Source organism: Eleutherodactylus coqui, chromosome 12 (assembly GCF_035609145.1).
Source record: "Eleutherodactylus coqui strain aEleCoq1 chromosome 12, aEleCoq1.hap1, whole genome shotgun sequence".
NCBI lineage: Eukaryota > Metazoa > Chordata > Amphibia > Anura > Eleutherodactylidae > Eleutherodactylus > Eleutherodactylus coqui.
Genome location: NC_089848.1, coordinates 23,851,799 through 23,857,854, shown reverse-complemented (window position 1 = coordinate 23,857,854; position 6,056 = coordinate 23,851,799). Strand labels below are relative to the sequence as shown.

At 49.1% G+C, this 6,056-nt stretch overlaps 1 protein-coding gene across 2 annotated transcripts in view; it reads left to right on the top strand.

The window, feature by feature from the left end:
* Positions 1-851: 851 nt before the first annotated feature.
* EZH2 (enhancer of zeste 2 polycomb repressive complex 2 subunit) overlaps positions 852-6,056 on the top strand; it is a 58,905-nt gene continuing 53,700 nt past the window's right edge. For both annotated transcript variants that reach the window (XM_066585376.1, XM_066585373.1), the window contains exon 1: positions 852-987. The gene's annotated coding sequence lies outside the window, so the exon portion shown is untranslated. The remainder of the gene's footprint in view (positions 988-6,056) is intronic.

Sequence of the window (6,056 nt, the reverse complement as noted above, 5' to 3'; positions counted from 1 at the left end):
AAGTATAGAGTATTAGTAGCCGGTTCTATATGCTACACTGCAGTATCTACACCCCTACTAAGGGGTTAAGTATAGAGTATTAGTAGCCGGTTCTATATGCTACACTGCAGTATCTACACTCCTACTAAGGGGTTAAGTATAGTGTGTGTATTAGTAGCCGCTTCTATATGCTACACTGCAGTATCTACACTCCTACTAAGGGGTTAAGTATAGTGTGTGTATTAGTAGCCGGTTCTATATGCTACACTGCAGTATCTGCACTCCTACCGCTAAGCAGACGTTATTACCTCGCATACAACCATTCCCAATGAACATCGGTCAGAAGCCCTCGGCAGCCGCCGGCGGGTCAGCATGTCACGTGGTCTTATATGCCCCGCCCACCCTGGAGCAGTAAACCTTAGAGCGGTCAACGGTCAGGTCAGAAATTCAAACTGTAACCGCCGCTCCCTCCTCCCGCCAGACCGCGCGGAGGACTCCCTGCCTGCAGCCGGCGGCGGGCTCCCGCTGCGGCCAACACCATATACAGTTGTGTGAGGTACAGAGCCGTGTCTAACAGTGCTGTGAGGAGACAAAGTGTCCGGTCTGTACGGTGCAGCCAGACAGCCAGCTATAAGCCACCTGCCGTCACCCGGTAACCTCACCGAGCCGTAACGGGGAGCTTGCGCGAGCAGGAAGCGAGAGGCAGCAGCGCGCGCCTAGAACAAAGGAAGCGGGGCGCGCGGCAGGCGAGGAGGGAGGTGCTGGCGCCGGCTTAGTTTCCCTCTCTGCGCCCTCATTGGCTGAACTCACTTAGAGCGCCGCTTTACTGTCCAATGAGAAGAGAGTGGTTAGGCGCCGGTGTGGGCGTGGCTAGGATGGGCGGAGAGAGGTGGATCGGGGAGGTTAGTTTGGCGCCCGGGACCGGCACTGCGGAGTGAGCCTGGTTATCACCTTGCCGTTAGGAGGGGGGACGGAGGAGGACCGGCGGAGGAGACGGCTACCCACACGGTAAGTACCGTCCTAGTAATGGGCCCTGCTGTGTGAGAGCAGACGAGGACAAAGGGGCCGCCCCCAGCTCGGGAGGAGGAGGGGCTCCCGCGGCAGCAGTGTCGGCGCTGGGAGGGTATAGGTCAGTATAGGGACAGGTGCTACCCGGGCGACTCTCCTGCAGGTAGTGCGACTGTCACGATATGAGTGCGGAGTCCCGACATCTGTGACTGCCGACCCCTCTAGCTGACTTCATCCCGCGCTGTTGGGGAAACTTCTAGCAGGGCCGCTGCTGGGCTCCGGCGGCTGGGGGGTTAATCTGTTGTTACAAAGTAGCAATTCTTGTATTTTGCTACAAGTTCTCCAGGTTCCGTTGGAAGGATTCCGCAGGACACGCTGGGTGCAAAAGTCACGCTGCGCCATTTATTTTTCCCATCTGGTAAAAATTGCGCAGGGAAGCGAGTGGACGCCATTATAGTAAGTGAGTCAGATCGGCGCAGTTTGGTTTCGCTAACAGATCCGTTTATCTAGGGGACTCGTTATGGGAGCAGGAAAACGGAACGGCTCACACGGGAGAGTTTCACGTACAAGTTTTGTCCGACAGCGATATTGGCGAAGCTCGCGCGGGTTACAGCGACGTTGAGTTCAAGGTGTTTATGGGAGCGAGTAATTTATTTTTTTTTCAGAAAAATCACCGCATGTCCTACGTCTTCGCGGTTCCTTCTACAAAAAAAAAATCACATCCCACTCGCACGCCGTGATGCGATTTTTGCCATTGAAAACTATTGGGAGCGCTCATGATTTTTGTTTCTTTCACGGACATGAAAACTACAAGTACGCAGACGGGATGCGTTCGTTTTTTTTTTTTAAGCAAAAACGTCTCGCGCTCGCATCCAGAATTGCAGTTTTCCAAGTTTCTGATATCGCGCTCGCCCATGTGATTGCGTCCTTCTAGTATCGGTAGCCTTTATGCAGTATAATGATCTATACCATGTGAGGAAGATAGGACGTACCCAATGCTCTAATCCCTGCGCAGACACGGCCGTCAGAAGAAGCCCTTAAGGCCGGGACCCACATACAAGGAAAAAAGCCAAAAGTTTACATATTTAAACATAGTGCAACCTAAAATCGTCAAATCCCACTTTGTAAGTTGGCACCGCGGTTTGCGTCCTGTTGCCGCGGTCCTGCGTGTCGGACCTTTCTCTTAGGGCCGTTCACATCAGCCAATTGATTTCCACCTTCAATGAATGAATCCGTTTTTTTTAATGGAACAGATCGCAAAACAATTCAAACGGAAGCCGCGGTTTCTGGTTTTTAATAGTCGGTAGAGACGCTAATTAAAGAGACGGTCAGTTTCTATCATTGTTTCTGTTGTCGTTTTTGTTTGATTTATGCTTTTCACGGAAACGGCAGCGCAGCGGTCGGCGCTATTATTTCTGTCCGGAGGCCAGCTGAGCCGGAGCACTTCAGTCCCCATTGAAATCAATGGGATCCTAAATAGAACCATTGTCTTTAATAGAACCATTGCTCCTCAGACGGGACAACTAGATGGAAAACAAAAGCGCAGATGTCAGCGAGCTCTTAATATTGTTAATGCTACATTGTATCCAGTGTGAGCGGTCAGGACTTGGGGCTACTAATTGTACAAGCAGCACAACAGGGGCTCCAGTGTCATGTGTGGCCCCTACGGGGACCGCTGATGGAGAGTCTTGTTAGAAGGCTCATTGTTGGGAGACTCCTTTCTGCAGGTGGGTGAGGGGTATAGAAAGACCCTGGCAATGTGGATCCTGACTGCAGGTGGGTGAGGGGTATAGAGAGACCCTGGCAATGTGGATCCTGACTGCAGGTGGGTGAGGGGTATAGAGAGACCCTGGCAATGTGGATCCTGTCTGCAGGTGGGTGAGGGGTATAGAGAGACCCTGGCAATGTGGATCCTGTCTGCAGGTGGGTGAGGGGTATAGAGAGACCCTGGCAATGTGGATCCTGACTGCAGGTGGGTGAGGGGTATAGAGAGACCCTGGCAATGTGGATCCTGACTGCAGGTGGGTGAGGGGTATAGAGAGACCCTGGCAATGTGGATCCTGACTGCAGGTGGGTGAGGGGTATAGAGAGACCCTGGCAATGTGGATCCTGACTGCAGGTGGGTGAGGGGTATAGAGAGACCCTGGCAATGTGGATCCTGACTGCAGGTGGGTGAGGGGTATAGAGAGACCCTGGCAATGTGGATCCTGACTGCAGGTGGGTGAGGGGGGGTATAGAGAGACCCTGGCAATGTGGATCCTGACTGCAGGTGGGTGAGGGGGGGTATAGAGAGACCCTGGCAATGTGGATCCTGACTGCCTAGAGGTGCCGTCCGCGTGATCAGACATGTCATGTGAAAGAGAACACTAAGGTGCCACCCTAACAGTGTGGAAGAAATCCAAAGGATAGTAAAGGCATGTTCATCCCAGACAGGGATCCTCTGCTCGCTACAAACATACTATTTTTTGAGTTTGTGTATAGTCCAGCCTTTTTCAAGTGAAACTTTGTACCAAACAATGAAAATTTATTTTGGTCTCTGCATTGGATTGTGTGTATTATGTAATATGCTCCCAACAGAAGGCACCTCCACCTGATAGTTGCTACAAAACTGTCTCTTGTTTTGTAAGCATTATGTTGTTGTAGTCTAAAAAGAAAATATTGTTGTCAACACAAATCTGAAATCAGATCAAACCCAACGATCACCAAATGAAGTTCTGTAAAATCTGCCGCGATTGCGTGGTATAAACAGACATACAGCCGCATCTGAATTAGGCCGGACTCGCCTGAGCGTAATTTAATAGCGTATTATGCAGTGGATGGATCCGGTATACATATAGGTATATGCATATAATACGCATGTTAAAAAAACAAACGCAGCATGTTCTATTTTGCAGCGTATTACGCGTGATGGAGCCATATTGTCCTCTATGGGTGCGTAATAAGTGCTGTGCATATGCAGTCACTTTTTTGTGTATGTGCGGCTTTTAGATGCAACTTCCCTGAGTTACAGAGCGGGAATTGGGAAAAAAAAGGAACAAGTCAGACAGCGTGTGAGAGATGCGCCGTCCAAAATTCAATGCTGGCTCTCACTGTGGTAAAACGGTGCTTTATACACCATGTTTGTGTGCGCCCAGACTTGGACTAAATCATGTGCTCTGCAATGAGAGTTTATGACCCAGGATGGTACTTTGTGTCCTTTGCTCATACTTTGACAAATCCTGTAACGTCTGAATGGTATTTGGCGTATGGTTCCCGAATAGCGGACAAGAAACGCGTTCCGTAGAAGACCGCTAGCTCTCCCAGTCATATGTACACTTTGTATTTGCTTATCGCTACATTTGGAGTATTTGACTGTCTAGTCGAAGAATATACATTTCTCCTACAGCAAATACAGCTGTCTGTGCGCTGCAGAGCGATCCACTGCAAAAACCGTCTATACCGCACTATGTACACTGCGGCGGGTGGGGGCGCTGCTTTATGGATTCCTCCTTAAATACAGACCTTCGACTCCACTCTGAGCAATGACTCTGAAATGGAGCAGCAATGATATCAAACAAGCCGTCGCGGCGGGCTACTGTCTTCATTATGTCTCCTGTGTTAGATTATGGGGACTACCTGCTCCAGGTGTGGTGCAAATCCCTGTGTGGACGTGTGATGTCATGCTATATACGTGCAGTGTGGCTATTAGGCTTTGTATCTGAAGCGCTCGTCTCATAGGTCCCTTTTGTAGATAGGAAGTCCTGAGAGTCGTGGTCTGGAGCTGCAGGGGTCCGAGTTGAATCTCCTAACCCAATATTAATCTCTAGAAGATGAAGCCCTCATCTATTGATCGTCAGTTTTTGTTCTTCTTGCTGTGCTTCAAGCTTCTTCAGGAATGATCAGGTGGTGGTTTGTCATCATGTAGCACTTGGGTGTGAACTGACTCCTCGAGCTGCAGACCTACATGGAAAATGCAAGACTCATATCAGATGTAGCACCAGAAAGCAAGGCCCCTCTAGATATGACTAGTTTCCTCATATTGTCAGTGCTCGAAGTTCAGTAGGTGGTTTTTTTCTTTCCCCCGTTCTCTCTGAATTAATTAGATTTCGTATAGAGGAGAAAATTGACTGGATGAGAAGTTATATGAAAGTTACAGGAACCACAGTCCACTCATGAGTCGATGGAGGAGAAATGACTTGACTTGAAGGAGCTTTCCTTAGCGGTGATGTCCACACTTGTGCAGTTGTTTGAAAGGCTATCGGCCAACTGACACTTCTGTCCTGATGGGCCATTGAAGTATGGCTGACGCAGCTCTCTGCCCTGTCAGTTTTTCACGCAGAGGCCGGCGCGGCTCACCTCCGTGACTCGGAGCTCTAAGTTAAACTTCAAAATATGTGTGTTATTCAGAAATGCCATGGGGTTAAGCGGGCATCCCTGTCCGGGGTCGATGACTCCTGCGGTTCGGGCAGCACAAACCCAATGACGGAATCCCTTTTAATCATGTTCTAGAAGAGTCCATGGATGTTCACAAGATGCCTTACAAGTTACTGCAAGTTTCAAATAAAAGCTCGATGACTGTGGTGTATTTTTGTAAATGGCCGTTCTCTGCTCATATCTAGTTATAACTTATCTGAGCCGAAATCCTCGCATGACCTTCCTGCCTGAATATAAGGATTCTTCCTCTGCGGGTGGGGAGTGCTTTTTATATCGTTGCATATTTTATTGAATGGCGTCCACAGGAAAGTGGTTGAGCAATATATCATGAGACGATCATGCCTCTCCTCAATTAGCCATGTTAGGGGAAGAAGGAATGCTGACAGATGCATGTTTTTATGGAGCGAGCAGTCTGTGCCCTTTGTGTCTGGAGAGACGGATATCATGTCATGACGGATCACCAATAATGATGGGAATGTTCCATCAGTACCAGAACACCACAGTTTGCAATACTGGCAGCAATAGCGAAATGCTGCCTAAGCTATAAATAAAAAAACATATAATATGAAGGAGATGATCTCCTCCTCCGGCGAAGGAAGATCTTTGGCCTTGTGACACTGGGCTTCTAGGTTCACGTCTGACTGTGGACAACATCT